The sequence below is a fragment of the Mobula hypostoma genome, chromosome 7, assembly GCF_963921235.1.
Source record: "Mobula hypostoma chromosome 7, sMobHyp1.1, whole genome shotgun sequence".
Taxonomy (NCBI): Eukaryota; Metazoa; Chordata; class Chondrichthyes; order Myliobatiformes; family Myliobatidae; genus Mobula; species Mobula hypostoma.
This window is the reverse complement of record NC_086103.1, coordinates 22,590,030-22,607,906: the sequence shown is the minus strand read 5'-3', so window position 1 is coordinate 22,607,906 and position 17,877 is coordinate 22,590,030. Positions and strand designations below refer to the sequence as shown.

The window sequence follows — 17,877 nt, the reverse complement described above, 5'->3', positions numbered from 1 at the left end:
CAGGAATCAATCTGGTGAACCTTCTTTGTACACCCTCTATGGCAAGAATGTCTTTCCTCAGATTAGGGGACCAAAATAGCACACAATACTCCAGGTGTGGTCTCACCAAGGCCTTGTACAACTGCAGTAGTACCTTCCTGCTCCTGTACTCGAATCCTCTTGCTATGAATGCCAGCATACCATTCGCCTTTTTCACCACCTGCTGTACCTGCATGCCCACTTTCAATGACTGATGTACAATGACACCCAGGTCTGGTTGCACCTCCCCTTTTCCTAATCGACCACCATTCAGATAATAATCTGTTTTCCTATTTTTGCCAGCAAAGTGGATAACTTCACATTTATCCACATTAAATTGCATCTGCCATGAATTTGCCCACTCACCTAACCTATCCAAGTCACCCTGCATCCTCTTAGCATCCTCCTCACAGCTAACACTGCCACCCAGCTTCGTGTCATCTGCAAACTTGGAGATGCTGCATTTAATTCCCTTGTCTAAGTCATTAATATATATTGTAAACAACTGGGGTCCCAGCACTAAGCCTTGCGGTACCCCACTAGTCACTGCCTGCTATTCTGAAAAGGTCTCGATTATTCCCACTCTTTGCTTCCTGTCTGCCAACCAATTCTCTATCCACATCAATACCATACCCCCAATACCGTGTGCTTTAAGTTTGCACACTAATCTCCTGTGTGGGACCTTGTCAAAAGCCTTTTGAAAATCCAAATATACCACATCCACTGGTCTTCCCTATCCACTCTACTAGTTACATCCTCAAAAAATTCTATGAGATTCATCAGACATGATTTTCCTTTCACAAATCCATGCTGACTTTGTCCGATGATTTCACCGCTTTGCAAATGTGCTGTTATCACATCTTTGATAACTGACTCTAGCATTTTCCCCACCACCGATGTCAGGCTTACCAGTCTGTAATTCCCCAATTTCTCTCTCCCTCCTTTTTTAAAACGTGGGGTTACATAGGCCTTCCCTATCCACTCCACGCACTCTCAATTCTTCCCTGTCCACTCCAGTCTCCATTCTTCCCTATCCACTCCACTCATTCTTCATTCTTCCCTGTCCACTCACTCACCATTCTTCCCTGTCCACTCCACTCACTCTCCATTCTTCCCTGTCCACTCCACTCACTCTCCATTCTTCCCTATCCACTCCACTCACTCTCCATTCTTCCCTGTCCACTCCACTCACTCACCATTCTTCCCTATCCACTCCACTCACTCACCATTCTTCCCTATCCACTCCACTCACTCTCCATTCTTCCCTACCAACTCCACTCACTCTCCATTCTTCCCTGTCCACTGCACTCACTCTCAATTCTTCACTATCCACTCCACGCACTCTCCATTCTTTCCTGACCACTCTCCATTCTTCTCTATCCACTCCACAGACTCACCATTCTTCCTTATCTGCTCCACTCATTCACCATTCTTCCCTATCCACTCTCCATTCTTCACTATCCTCTCCACTCACTCACCATTCTTCCCTATCTAATCCACTCACTCTCCATTCTTCACTATCCACTCTCCATTCTTCCCTATTCACTCTACTCACTCCATTCTTCCCTATCCTCTCCACTCATTCACCATTCTTCCCTCGCCACTCCAGTCACTCACTATTATTCCCTATCCATTCCACTCACTATTCTTCCCTATCCAGGCTAGTCAACTCCATCCCCACAATGTCCTCATCCTTCCTTCCCTCCTCCTCTACCAGCCCCTCATCTTCGTTTTGTACTGCCAGTTCTGTACTTACCTCCCCTTCATCTCCATTTCTCACCCATCCCATTACTCCCTCCCTTCCATCCAAAACTGCTTACGCCGTCTCACTCCATAACTCCCTCCCCCTCTCCTACCCCATTACTCCCTCCCCTCTCATGCTAAAAGCTCATTCTTCCCCCTCCCACTCCACATTCCTCACCCTTCCCACTCCATCCTTCCCTTTCTCGTAGACCATAACTCCTTCTCCCCTCTCCCACCCATCCCCTTCATCCCCTCCCTCCCCAACCCTTGCCTTCACACATCCCATTTCTCCCTCTTCTCAATCCCACCCCATCTCCCCATTCCCTCCTCCCTTCCATTCTATAACTATCTCACCCCATAACTCCTTTTCCTCTCCTAAGCCTTTTATAAATGATGCATCATCTCCTCCCTCCTCTTTTTCCACTATCCCATGCCTGACATCTCTTGTACTCTCCCCTCTCCACCTCACCTCCTACCTTTTTATTTCCCTTTTTCCCCTTTTGTCACCCTTCCTCTTGTTGCCACCCAATACACTCCACCTATCAGACTTCCTTCTCTGCCATTCACACTCTCCCTACTCTTCCCCATCTCCCACCTCATTCCTTTTCTCTTCATTCCTTTCAAATCTCTTCACCGCTATATTCCAGCTTTTCCATTCCTCCATCTAATACCCACTTCCATTTCTCTACATAGCTTTATACTCTCCTCCCTGCCCTTCCCTCCATTCCACCTCCTCTCCTCCCTTTTCCTTAACCTTGTTCCCAATTCTTCCCATCCATCCTACTATGATCTCCCACACCCCTCCCTTATCCCTTCATTCACCACTACCCTTCTCTCATTACCTTTCACTTCCCTCCATCTTTCTCCTCTTACACCTCTCCATTATGTTACGTACACGTAACCCTGGGGAAGGTACCGGTTACATGCACGCAACACTGTAACAGTACCGGCAGCAATACAACACATCTGGAGTCTCTTTTTGATGTTAAAATCCACTATCTTTATTAGTAACTACTAAATATAGTAACTTAACCAGGTGATCAAAAGTTAGCAGTGTTATGCATATGTAGGTGTATAGATAAAGTTTCCAAACTTATTCAAGCTCAGGTGGCAAGAGTTACAGTCTTATGATGGTATGTTCAGTTCAATCCTCAGGTTTATTAATGTGAGATATTTGTAAGCCAAAAGCGAATGTTGTGAGAAGGCAATTACGTCAATATTCCACAGATTCCACGACAGCAATACAAAATAACAATAGTAGTAGGTTTTACCTCTGAAGTTGTTCCACTCCAAACATGAAGTATCACCAACAGTAGCTTATCACAAAGGGGACCATCTTCAAGGGAACCACCACCCAGGCAAGGGTAGACACACCAGTAGATTCCACACGGTTACCCCAAACACACAACGTGATAGCTGCTTATTCAGTTCCATGACATACGAAGTAACTCCAACAGTGATTTGCCACAGGGGTGCCTTTCTCAGTGAGATACCACACTCAGAGAAAGGGTAAATACACACACGTGGTATTCACAAAGGTTTTCCCCTCACCAGAGAACCCACTCCTATGGATTAACTATGTGACAATCACACTTTCATATTTGAATGGAATCAAATTCACCCTTACAGGCTACTTAGAAGTGAGTCCAAACAGTGATCTCTTTAACACTAGGTTTCTTCTGTTTCAAACCTTTCTCTCCCCTCCTCTTTCCCTGTAAACTTCTTCTAGTTGCAGTACTTTGTGAGAGTCGTTTATCAATACTCTGAATCGATCTCAATTCACCCCTTTTGGACTACTGAAAGTTTAAACCAGCAACCCCACTCACTGGTGTCTTTCATTGATCGAAACCATCTCGACTCTGAGCATGTGTCTCTGTGAGAGGATCACCTGACCTCGCTTATTCAAAACAAGCCGCGAGAACCCACAAACATTCATTGTCCATCAAACAACTCCACCTCTCCCACCATAGTAACCAAGCAATTTTGTAGCCAGTAGAAATCCAACAGTGTCCAAAAGTCAGTCTCATTCTCTCGGCGTTTTAAAGTGACAGTCCGCAGAAAAAATTAACCCTGGGGGTATATAACAATTATTTACCTCAACAGAGTGTTAGGCTCAAATCCTGTCATTGAATAAATAAATCGATGCTCTTTTATTCTACTCCAGTGTGTTAAGAAGGATTTGGAAATGTGTGGAAAATAGTTGCTACTTTACCCTTAGATCACATTATACAGAAACCAGTATTCCACAAGCAAAATGCAGATGCTGAAAATCAGAAATGAAGTCAAATAAAATGTTGAAAATGCTTTGCACGTTAGGCAATGGTGTTCGCATTTCAGGTTGGCACCTTAATATTGGAATGCTATTGAGAGGTCACTGACCATAAGACCATAACATTTCAGCTATGTTATTTTATTTATTTATAACACTTGTGTATGTATATAATGCATTTTCAGTGTAAGCCATATCATTCTCTCCACATTATTTCATCATGACCGCAATTTTCCTCCACGTGTTCCCTGAGCAGACTGTCGGCAGCAATTTTACGCAGGTTGCTGTTCCTCCTTGTGCATTTAGACCGTGGCCTTTCCCCACAGAGCCAATGGTACTGCTCATGAGACATGCCAGTCAGCAGCATCTGCGCATGGACATTGAGTCATAGAGCACAGAAACAGGTCCTTCAGCCTTTGCCAAACTGAATCTGCCTAATCCCATTGACCTGCACACATATGGATCATAATCCTCCGTATCCCAAGTGTGGGCACGTGGCCAAGTGGTTAAGGCACTGGACTAGCGACCTGAAGGTCGTGAGTTTGAGCCCCAGCTGAAGCAATGCGTTGTGTCATTGAGCAAGGCACTTAACCACACATTGCTCTGCGACGACACTGGTGCCAAGCTGTATGGGTCCTAATGCCCTTCCCTTGGACAACATTAGTGTCGTGGAAAGGGGAGACTTGCAGCATGGGCAACTGCTGGTCTTCCATACAACCCTGCCCAGGCCTGCGCTCTGGAGAGTGAAGACTTTCCAGGTGCAGATCCATGGTCTCACAAGACTAACGGATGCCTTAAATAATATCCCAGTCCTAATTTTACATATATATTAAAATCAAACCTTCATCCAGCACTTCCGCTGGCAGTTCGTTCAACACTCTCACCACCGTCTGAGTGAAGGAGCTGCCCCTTATGTTCCTCTTAAACTTTTCGGATTTTACCCTTAACCCATGATCTCTGGTTCTAGTTCCACTCAATCTCAGTGGAAAAAGCCTGCTTGTATTTACATTATCTATGCCCTCAGTACATGTTCTGGCATTCAGGCATATATATATATATATACACACACACACACACACACACACACACACACACACACACACACGGGGTGATTGATAAGTTCGTGGCCCAAGGTAGAAGGAGTCAATTTTAGAAAACATAGCACATTTATTTTTCAACATAGTCCCCTCCTACATGTGCACACCTAGTCCAGCGGTTATTGCGCATACGGATCCCTTCTTTGTAGAAGTGGTCTACAGCAGGGGTGATTGATAAGTTTGTGGCCTAAGGTAGAAGGAGATGAGTTATACAACTCTCGTTACACGCACGTGCGGTTCAACTCTTGAGTGAAAATGCAGGAAGTTTGAAGTTTCTCCTCATCTCCTTCCACTTTAGACCACGAACTTATCGATCACCCCTGCTGTGGACCACTTTCTGGAGGTCCAAGACACCGACTTTTACAAAGAAGGGATCCGTATGCTCCATGACTGCTGGACTAAGTGTGTAAATGTAGGAAAAATAAATGTGCTAGGTTTTTTAAACTTGACTCCTTCTACCTTAGGTCACGAACTTATCAATCACCCTGTGTGTGTGTGTGTGTGTGTGTGTGTGTGTGTGTGTGTGTGTGTATGTGTATATATATGTAGTCTTTTTTATAAGTTATTTATTACTTGTTTATGCATTATTATTATTTGTTTTTAATATATTTACACAATTTGCCTTTTGCACATTGATTGTTCATCTTTGTATGTAATTTTTCACTGATTCTATTGTGTTTCTTTGTATCTACTGTGAATGCCTGCAAGAACATAAATCTTAGGGTAGTATATGCTGAGGCTTTAGGAGGCATTGGTCAGACCTCACTTGGAGTATTATGAGCAGTTTCGGGCCCCTTTTCTAAGAAAGATGTGCTGGCATTGGATAGGGTCCAGAGGAGGTTCACGAGAATGGTTTTCGGAATGTAGGGGTCAAAGTATGAGGAATGTTCGGTAGCTCTGAGCTTGAACTCACTGGCAATTAGTAGAATGAAGGAGGATGTCATTGAAGCCCATCATATATTGAAAACCCCAGACAGAGTGGATGTGGAGAGGATGTTTCCCATAATAGTCTTGGACAGCCTCAGAATTAGAGGGACATCCATTTAGAAAAGAGATGCGGAGGAATTTCTTTAACCGGAGGGTAGAGAATCTATGGAATTCATTGACACAGTCAGCTGTGGAGGCCAAGTCATTTGGTATGTTTAAAGCGGAGGTTGATAGGTTCGTGATAAGTTAGAGTGTCAACGGTTATGTGGTTGAGAGGGTTAATAAATGGCAGCGCAGACTCGATGGACCTAATTCTGCTCCTATGTCTCACGGTCTTATGGACATATTTGTACTTCTATAATAAATTTACTTTGAACTTAGCGTGTATCCCAGGCAATGGCTAGTAGAGAACAAAGTTACAAAGCTGTTTATAATGAACCTCAATAAAGACAACTGCAACTCACATAAAAGTTGCTGGTGAACGCAGCAGACCAGGCAGCATCTCTAGGAAGAGGTGCAGTCGACGTTTCAGGCTGAGACCCTTCGTCAGGACAACTGCATCTCTTTCTAGACCGTTTTGGGCAGCCACTTTTCATAGAAATTCCTGGATGATGTTCTCATTCTCACCATGGCTGGATTGAGGACAATGTTCGGTGGTGCCTAGATTTTGGCTACACACGAAGGACCTGAAATTGAGGGCAATTCTCATCACACATAATGCAAAGCCTTGGTACAAGTCTGAATGTCATTGATGACTGGATTTTCTGTGAAATTACTTTGACAGGATTCAATAGTATCATCTTTTTTTCAGTAGCGATTTAAGGATAATGCCATGCCAATCTCTACCCAATTGATTGATCGCCAAAGTGTTTTTCTCATTAAGATGGTTTAGAGGACAGTTGGGACAATATGGTCAGTTTAATCATTTGCATCACTGGGGACAGATGAAACCTCTGCATATGCTTACATAACAAAGTTCTACACACAGGAAAATGTAGCTGCACACAAGGATACCCATTCAGTTGAGAGCCACTTTGGGTATAATATATATTACTTTCATGTAGTCTAGAGATCTGTACATAACATCTCTATGGACATAGCCCATTTTCTATCCCAAGGTGAAACTGGAGATGCCTGATGGAAAAGTAAAGCTTTCGCCTTGGGAGTTTGATTGATTGCTGAACTTGGAAAAATGTTTGCAGATGTTTTGACTGCAACTGAGAAGCCATCATCAGTGTGCAGTTGAGGGTGTCGTCTCCTCAGAATGCCGGCTTATATACTCCTTCGGGGTCTGAATGGATATTGATTAGACGTGGTGATCTGCTTGTCTGGTTGACTGATTCAAAACACTGTGAACAGTTTAGCAGCAGAAGATTCTGTCTGGCTAACTTTCAGGGAGGTCTGTGAGAAGTGTCTGCTTCGCTGTGTAGATTCTGAGATCATTGGCGATTCGTTGATTGTTGGCACCATTGTTTCTCTTTTCTCCGCAAGAGTAAGGCTTCCTCCTGCTCCAGTTTTATTGTACGTTATACCAAAACCTGTTCTTAATTGGAAAATAAGTGAATAGAATTGGACATCACTGACTCCTCAGGAGCAGACTCACTTGCCTGGGATACAGTACCATGCAAAAGTTTTAGGCACATATATATAGCTAGGGCACCTAGGATTTTTGCACAATACTGTAGTAATTTTATGTATTGCACTGTATTGCTGTCATAAAAAAAACAAATTTCAAGACCTATATGAGTGATGATAAACCTGATTCTGATATGGGCTTCTAAAGTGGTCTGAGAGTAGTCACGGGGCAGAGTGAGGGAAATCATAGTTGGGGAAAAGGGGAAGGGAGTGGGAAACACCAGAGACACATTCTGCAATGATCAATAAACCAAAACCGTGCCAACCCCTGTACCTGGCACTCCTTCTCTGCTACCTCCCCCACACCCCTCCGGTATCACTCCACCCTTGCCATTCCCAACACCCTTTGCTTCCGCCAGATCTACAACTCGTTCTCTGCTCCACGTTCACAAATACAGTACTGTGCAAAAGTCTTAGGCATTCTGCCTCTATATATATGTTCCTAGGACTTTTACACAGAGCTATAGTTTCATGAAAAATTTTGTCATGATATTGTGGAATTGTGACAATTGTTTTCTGGTAACCTCAACCATCTTGTATTACTTGGAAACCAATACAGTCACCAGAAGATTTCCATTTCACCCCCACCTTACCCCCCAACCCTCGCTGTACTCCCCCCTCTGATTGTTATCTCGTAATGACTGCATATTAACGTCAGCTATTATCACTTCACTTCTGTCACCCATTGATGAGGTCTGTACTTCTGTGTATCTGGCAGAGAGCCCAAAATCTGAGTCATTTGGAAATTTATCAGTGAATGCGCAATTAAACTGGTTTCTCAGTCAAAATGAGTTACCATGACTTTGGTCATAGTGACGGAGATATTGGCATTTACTTAAGAATCAGTTGCTGAGAGGAAGGGAAATGATTGCCAATGATCCTTCATGACTGCAGCAATCTGATTCTCTTTAATGTCCACAAAGTCTCAGTACAATCAGGAATATTGAATATGAGTAAAAGAGTAAAACTTGGCTGGGGAGGCCAAGTCATTGGGTATATTGCAAGCAGAGGTCAGTAGCTTCATTATTAGTCAATGCTTCAAACGTTACAGGCAGAAGACAGAAGAATGGGGTTGAGAAGGATAATAAGTCAGACATGATAGGCTGAATGGCCTAATTCTGCTCCTATGTCTTATGGTCTATGTATGAATTTATCATTTGGTGGGCTTGTGGGGTAAATGTTCTGGAGTAAGGGAGCTCTATCGCTGTTCTGTCAGTGTTGGTGGGTTGGGGAAGAGAGAGTGTGTTCTGGTGGAGGGAGTGGGTAACACCAGAGACACATTTTGTAATGATCAATAAACCAAAACCATGCAGGAAATCAGTAAATTGGACAGATGCAAGGTTCCATTCAGAGAATTAAATGAAATTGATGAGTTATGGGTGGGTGCAGGAGGTAACAACAATTCAGACATCAACGTAGTGGAGGTGTTATATATGCACTGTGGAAGAATGACAATGCGGTAGCATGGTTAAATGTTTTTACTGAGTCAGGTTAGTAATAGTGCACAGTGGTAATAACGTGCAGTGTGGGAGCAATGAACTAGCCGCACTCAGACAAAAAGCAAAGCCTGCGTGAAAAGAGAGAGCCCTCCATGCATAGGAAGCCCAGTCAATTCACTGTGCAATCAGTTGGCGGCATGCACACTTGGTGTATTCTCCTAATTGATCCGATATGGTTCAGGAGGAAGATTAGGGAGTGGTACCAGAGGAGGTTTGAAGCATGGATAGCCAATGAAATGGTAGATGCAGCAAGGGCCCATAGCTACACCTTTGATTGGTAGAAAGTGGGAGGAATCAAAAGGGACATTGTTCAGAGTAAGCTCAAGTTCTGCCAGGTGGAGGAGAGTGATAGCAGAGGGGATTGGGTTGATCTATGTCCTAGAAAGAGTGGGAGAGCCTAAACACTTTCCTGATGGGTGATGAAAGTGTATAGGGTGGGGACAGAGGAATTGAAGGTTGTCAAAATGCTGGAGAGCATGAGAGGTGCCCCAAGTGTCGGTGGGAAGGGAATGGACTGGGGCAACAAAATAGATTTGAGGGATGAGCAGGTAGGTTCAGAAATGCTCCTTCAAAAGCCCATCTAAGTCAGCGAGAACACAGGGGATGATAATCATTCCCTCTATGTTTTATGCCATGTGACAGTAGTAGCTGCTGCAGTGGATTCCAGTTAATTGGGGTACATTTTAGCCCAATTAAACATCTGCCTAAATTAGCTGAAGTTTCATGGAAATATTTAGAAAGGTATATAAAAAAAAGACAAACCACTGTTTAACTGAGTAACAAATTATGTATTTAATTGAAAACCAGAAAAAATTAGAACAGTATGCAGGCCTCTCTTTCACATGTTCTACCAGTCTATTGTTGCCAGTACCGTCTTCTGTGTGGTGGCGTGCTGGGGCAATGGCATCAACATGGGTGATGCCAACAGGCTCAATAAACTGATTAGAAAGACTGGCTCTATTATAGGAGTCAAGTTGGACATACTGGAGGCTGTGGTAGAACAAAGGACCTAACGAAAAATCCAGGCAATTCTGGATGATGTTTCTCATCCTCTATATGCCACCTTGACATGTCAGAATGGGAATGGGATATGGACTTAAAATGGGTGGACACTGGGAGATCAAGCTTTTTCTGGTGGATGGAATGTAAGTGCTCAGCAAAGCGGTCTCCCAATCTACGTCTGGTCTCATTGATATACAGGAGGACACACTGGGAGCACTGGATACAGTAGTTGACCTCAACAGACTCAGAGGTGAAGTGTCACCTCATCTGGAAGGACTGTTTGGAGCCCTAAATGGTAGTGAGGAAGGCGGTGTAGGGGCAGGTGTAGCACTTGTTCCACTTGCAACGATAAGTCCCAGGAGTGAGATCAGTGGGGAGGGACAACTGGACAAGGGAGTCGCGTAGGGAGTGATCCCTGTGGAAAGTAGAAAGTGGGGGGGGGGAGGGAAAGCTATGCTTGGTGCAGGGATAAAATTGTGCATTAGCTCATAATAGTTATGGATGGAGGAACACTGCCGCATTCTTTTGATTGACTGTAAGTGAACTAAATCAGCGCAGACACTTAGTGCAGTTTGCTTACATAACACGCTTTCAATGATTACATCCTCCTATCCTTCATTTTCATTGGAACATTCAAGATGATTGTTGATACCTTCAAATTCTTCATAGTTCCTAACCTGAAGTCATGAAATAGTTTAACTTTCATCTCCAAGTCTGAATGGCTGAAACCGCACTGACAAAATGAGCTCTGATTTGCCTTACTGGTTATTTCTGGTTAAGTCATTGCAACACACATCAAAGTTTCTGGTGAACGCAGCAGGCCAGGCAGCATCTCTAGGAAGAGGTACAGTCAACTTTTCGGGCCGGGACCCTTTGTCAGGACTAACTGAAAGAAGAGCTAGTAAGAGATTTGAAAGTGGGAGGGGGAGAGGGAGATCCGAAATGATAGGAGAAATCAGGAGGGGGAGGGATGGAGCCAAGAGCTGGACAGGTGATTGGCAAAAGGGATATGAGATGATCATGGGACAGGAGGCCCAGGGAGAAAGAAAAGGGGGAGGGGGGGAAAACGCAGAGGATGGGCAAGGGGTATAGTGAGAGGGACAGAGGGAGAAAAAGGAGAGAGAGAGAAAGAATGTGTGTATATAAATAAATAACGGATGGGGTACAAGTGGGAGGTGGGACATTAGCGGAAGTTTGAGAAGTCAATGTTCATGCCATCAGGTTGGAGGCAACCCAGAAGGAATATAAGGTGTTGTTCCTCCAACCTGAGAAAAATCATTGCTTTTGCTTAAACACAAACACATGCACCTGACGCTATTTGAAAACTGTTTGCTCTAAGCATGGCATGGTGTCTCACGGCCTCACAATTACATGTGACACAATCCAGCACCAGTCTCCTTTCTCAGTTAAGCAGCATAGAGTCCCAAATAAATGAAGGAAGTACCAGCTATTTTCTTGATTTAGTTTTTATTCTTTAAGAATTATCCCAAATAAGTGGCTGGCCCAGTTAATTGATGGCTTGATTAACTGATGGCCCAATTAACTGGAATCCACTGTATGAAATACACTACACTTACCTGCCATTGTAACTTCAACAGCCTGTGACCGTAAAGAAAACAAAGATATCAGGCACATGGAAATGCCAACATTAGCAAGTTCCTCCCCAGATGACACAAGATCTGACTTGAAATTTTATTGCCATTCCTTCATTGTCGCTGGGACGAACACCCAGCCCAAAACTCAATGAGATTACCTTTCCTGGAAAAACACTCTGACAACATACCCAGCAAGGCCAAAGGAAAATGGCAGTTTAAGAACGTGACTTCCCTGCTCTTCCTCAAGGACAATTATTGCTGAACAATAACTGATTATCTTGTGAGTGGCAGCTAAATCCTTCCAATGAATAAATGAAACACAAATTTGCTTTCCTTTTAGAACTATCTTTTTTTTCTATTCCAGGTGTTCAGGGCCCAACATATTGATGCAAATACAAAGAAAGCGCAGCAGCAGCTATATTTCATTAGGAGTTTGAGGATACTTGGCGAGTCACCAAAGACTCTTGCCAAATTGCTGTAGGTGTAGTGTAAGTCGCATCAACATCTGGTATGGTGGGGCCACTGCACAGGATCGGAAAAAGCTGCAGATAGCTCCATCATGGGCATTAACCTCCCAAGCATTGAGGACTTCTTCAAGAGGTGATGCTTCAAAAAGGCAGCATCCATCATTAAGGACCCTCATCACCCAGGGCATACCATCTTCTCATTACTACCATCAAGGAGGAGGTACAGGAGCATGAAAACACACACTCAACATCAGATTTCTAAATGTACATTGAACCCACCTGGACAACATCTCTTCTTTTTTTGCTTTCTTTTTGCGCTACTTATTTAATTTAATTTTTAACACATTTTTTATTGTACTTTATTGTTTTCTAATATATTATTGTGTATTGCAAAGTAGTGCTGCACAAAACAACAAAATTGACCACATGTACCAATGGTATTAAACCTAGTTCAAATTCTGATTCTGAAGTATGGTATACTTGTCACAGGAATGGAACAATGCCTTTTGCATTACAGAGTTCAAAATTCACTCCATTCTTATAATGGCTGCCTTTTAGCCATTTTAAATTAATATCCTCTTCTTATGTTATATTCCTGTTTCTGTACTCATGACTTCTGTGGCAAAAGGTTCAGGACACTAAAAGCCAGAACAAATAGACTGAGGAATAGCTTCTATCCCAGAGCTGTGGCCTCCATCACACCACTCCCACAGAACAATGACTGAAACTGTGAGCACACACATGCACACACAAGGCCTCAAATACTTGCATTAACAGCACTTTGTGCATTACTGTGATATGCTGGTGCTGCTGCAACTTATTTTCTGTTACTTATCTATTTAATACTGTTTTTCTATTACTGTCTTGTTTTTATCTACCGCTTTATTTAATTGCCTGAGAGGAAGCCAAACAGAGTTTCATTGTACCTATGTATAATGACAATAAAGATCATTCAATTCAATTCAATTCAATTATTTTCCACTAACTTTCCCATTTGCATGAAAATGTTTCACTTGGAATTGCATTTTGGTTCTTATTTTAGCACAATGTCCTCTTGCTTTGGGTCGCATTGTGAAAATGATGACTCATTCTCTTCTAAATTCACTTCATTATTTAAATATTACAATTGGACCACTTAACCTCTTAACTTCAAGACATATATTTTAAATTTAGTTCACTCATGATCCAATATATCCTACCTCAGTAGTTTGCCATTTTTTTCCCAAACTAGAACAAGGTGAAAAAGGGACATCTGATAATCTATTTTATTTTCTCCCTACCCAAGTGAAATAGTCAAGGTTTTCACACTGTTGGTAATTTCATTTGTTACCAGGCAGAATGAACAATGATCAGTGTAAGTCAAAAGAACACTGTGGTAGAAATGGTACAGTCTTAACGAAGGGTCTCAGCTTGAAACGTTGAGTGTCTATTCATTTCCATAGATGCTGTCTGACCTGCTGAGTTCCTCCAGCATTCTGTGTGTTGCACAGGCTTATCTCATTTATTAGGTAGTGTTAGTCAGACCTCCCCCTCCCACCCCCCAGGAGTGAGGGTCACTTGTTTGCACTCCATTTCAAGGAAGCAGAAGATGAAACCGAAAATTTCAAAAATGTCTTCCTCCGCACTCCCGCTCCGACTCTCAGACTTACTTCTTCGAATCAAACCAGTGCAGAGAGACAGAGGGGTGTAAAGTGAGGGTAGAAGCAAAAAGTAGTAAGGAGAAAAGTAAAAGTGGCAGACCGACAAATCCAGGGCAAGCATCAAAAAGGGCCACTTTTCAACATACCATTGTATAAGGGCTAAGAGAGTTGTAAAAGAGCGCCTGAAGGCTTTGTGTGTCAATGCAAGGAGCATTCGTAACAAGGTGGATGAATTGAAAGTGCAGATTGTTATTAATGATTATGATATAGTTGGGATCACAGAGACATGGCTCCAGGGTGACCAAGGATGGGAGATCAACGTTCAGGAATATTCAATATTCAGGAGGGATAGACATGAAAGAAAAGGAGGTGGGGTGGCGTTGCTGGTTAAAGATGAGATTAACGCAATAGAGAGGAAGGACATAAGCCGGGAAGATGTGGAATCGATATGGGTAGAGCTGCGTAACACTAAGGGGCAGAAAACGCTGGTGGGAGTTGTGTACAGGCCACCTAACTGTAGTAGTGAGGTCGGAGATGGTATTAAACAGGAAATTAGAAATGTGTGCAATAAAGGAACAGCAGTTATAATGGGTGACTTCAATCTACATGTAGATTGGGTGAACCAAATTGGTAAAGGTGCTGAGGAAGAGGATTTCTTGGAATGTATGCGGGATGGTTTTTTGAACCAACATGTCGAGGAACCAACTAGAGAGCAGGCTATTCTAGACTGGGTTTTGAGCAATGAGGAAGGGTTAATTAGCAATCTTGTAGTGAGAGGCCCCTTGGGTAAGAGTGACCATAATATGGTGGAATTCTTCATTAAGATGGAGAGTGACATAGTTAATTCAGAAACAAAGGTTCTGAACTTAAAGAAGGGTAACTTTGAAGGTATGAGAGGTGAATTAGCTAAGATAGACGGGCAAATGACACTTAAACGATTGACGGTGGATATGCAATGCCAAGCATTTAAAGATCGCATGGATGAACTACAACAATTGTTCATCCCAGTTTGGCAAAAGAATAAATCAAGGAAGGTAGTGCACCCGTGGCTGACAAGAGAAATTAGGGATAGTATCAATTCCAAAGAAGAAGCATACAAATTAGCCAGAAAAAGTGGCTCACCTGAGGACTGGGAGAAATTCAGAGTTCAGCAGAGGAGGACAAAGGGCTTAATTAGGAAGGGGAAAAAAGATTATGAGAGAAAACTGGCAGGGAACGTAAAAACTGACTGTAAAAGCTTTTATAGATATTTAAAAAGGAAAAGACTGGTAAAGACAAATGTAGGTCCCCTACAGACAGAAACAGGTGAATTGATTATGGGGAGCAAGGACATGGCAGACCAATTGAATAATTACTTTGGTTCTGTCTTCACTAAGGAGGACATAAATAATCTTCCGGAAATAGCAGGGGACAGAGGGTCCAGTGAGATGGAGGAACTGAGCGAAATACATGCTAGTAGGGAAGTGGTGTTAGGTAAATTGAAGGGATTAAAGGCAGATAAATCCCCAGGGCCAGATGGTCTGCATCCCAGAGTGCTTAAGGAAGTAGCCCGAGAAATAGTGGATGCATTAGTGATAATTTTTCAAAACTCGTTAGATTCTGGACTAGTTTCTGAGGATTGGAGGGTGGCTAATGTAACCCGACTTTTTAAAAAAGGAGAGAGAGAGAAACCGGGGAATTATAGACCGGTTAGCCTAACGTCGGTGGTGGGGAAACTGCTGGAGTCAGTTATCAAAGATGTGATAACAGCACATTTGCAAAGCGGTGAAATCATCTGACAAAGTCAGCATGGATTTGTGAAAGGAAAATCATGTCTGACGAATCTCATAGAATTTTTTGAGGATGTAACTAGTAGAGTGGGTAGGGGAGAACCAGTGGATGTGGTATATTTGGATTTTCAAAAGGCTTTTGACAAGGTCCCACACAGGAGATTAGTGTGCAAACTTAAAGCACACGGTATTGGGGGTAAGGTATTGGTGTGGGTGGAGAATTGGTTAGCAGACAGGAAGCAAAGAGTGGGAATAAACGGGACCTTTTCAGAATGGCAGGCAGTGACTAGTGGGGTACCGCAAGACTCGGTGCTGGGACCCCAGTTGTTTACAATATATATTAATGACTTGGATGAGGGAATTAAATGCAGCATCTGCAAGTTTGCGGATGACACAAAGCTGGGCGGCAGTGTTAGCTGTGAGGAGGATGCTAAGAGGATGCAGGGTGACTTGGATAGGTTAGGTGAGTGGGCAAATTCATGGCAGATGCAATTTAATGTGGATAAATGTGAAGTTATCCACTTTGGTGGCAAAAATAGGAAAACAGATTATTATCTGAATGGTGGCCGATTAGGAAAAGGGGAGGTGCAACGAGACCTGGGTGTCATTATACACCAGTCATTGAAAGTGGGCATGCAGGTACAGCAGGCGGTGAAAAAGGCGAATGGTATGCTGGCATTTATAGCGAGAGGATTCGAGTACAGGAGCAGGGAGGTACTACTGCAGTTGTACAAGGCCTTGGTGAGACCACACCTGGAGTATTGTGTGCAGTTTTGGTCCTCTAATCTGAGGAAAGACATCCTTGCCATAGAGGGAGTACAAAGAAGGTTCACCAGATTGATTCCTGGGATGGCAGGACTTTCATATGAAGAAAGACTGGATGAACTAGGCTTGTACTCGTTGGAATTTAGAAGATTGAGGGGGGATCTGATTGAAACGTATAAAATCCTAAAGGGATTGGACAGGCTAGATGCAGGAAGATTGTTCCCGATGTTGGGAAGTCCAGAACGAGGGGTCACAGTTTGAGGATAAGGGGGAAGCCTTTTAGGACTGAGATTAGGAAAAACTTCTTCACACAGAGAGTGGTGAATCTGTGGAATTCTCTGCCACAGGAAACAGTTGAGGCCAGTTCATTGGCTATATTTAAGAGGGAGTTAGATATGGTCCTTGTGGCTACAGGGGTCAGGGGGTATGGAGGGAAGGCTGGGGTGGGGTTCTGAGTTGGATGATCAGCCATGATCATAATAAATGGCGGTGCAGGCTCGAAGGGCCAAATGGCCTACTCCTGCACCTATTTTCTATGTTTCTATGTGTAAGAGTGGCACACTGGTGTAGTGGTTAGCACAATTACCGATCGGGGTTTGATTCCTACTGCTGTCTATACGTTTTCCCCGTTTCTGTGTGGGTTTCCTCCTGGTACTTTGGTTTCCTCCCGCATTCGAAAGATATACAGGTTAGTAGGATGTAGGTATGCTCTCAGAAGCATTTTGACACTTGCGGGCTGCCCCCAGAAAATCTGTGGATACAAAACTTCGTCCTGCTGCGTTCACCAGCAACTTTGATGTGTGTTGCTTGAATTTCCAGCATCTGCTCTGTGACGACACTGGTACCAAGCTGTATGGGTCCTAATGCCCTTCCCTTGGACAACATTGGTATCATGGAGAGGGGAGACTTGCAGCATGGGCAACTGCTGGTCTTCCATACAACCTTGCCCAGGCCTGCGCCCTGGAGAGTGAAGACTTTCCAGGCGCAGATCCATGGTCTCGCAAGACTAACGGACTTCTTTAAACTGTTTCTCTATGCACTTCAAAAGGCAAATTTTGCCGTCAGTCCCTTTGAGGTTAAAAAAAAGGGAACAGAATGCTAATGACCCTGCACTCTCTTTCTCCTTCCTGTCCTTTCAAGGTTAATCAACTAATCGGTAGTTTGATTGTAGACTCAGTAGTAGGCTATTTCCATCAATAACTCTGTCGTCATTTCTGCAAGAATCTGAATTGACAAATAATAATTTAGCATCTTGACAGCAAGGTTAGATTAATTTGCACTAATTATGAAAAAAAATTCACATTATTTATACTTGTCGGCTCCTCCATTAACACAAATGCTGGTCAAACGTCAAATGGTGAAAATTACCAGATAATGCAGCTAAGTCTGAAAAAAATCCTCTGATTCTTTCTTTCATTACAGCTGATGAGGCAAAAATTTGACACTGGTTG

At 43.2% G+C, this 17,877-nt stretch overlaps 1 protein-coding gene across 1 annotated transcript in view; it reads left to right on the top strand.

Annotated features, from left to right (window-relative positions):
• Positions 1-17,877, top strand: part of mtnr1al (melatonin receptor type 1A like) — a 32,897-nt gene that overhangs the window by 775 nt on the left and 14,245 nt on the right. The window lies entirely within an intron of this gene.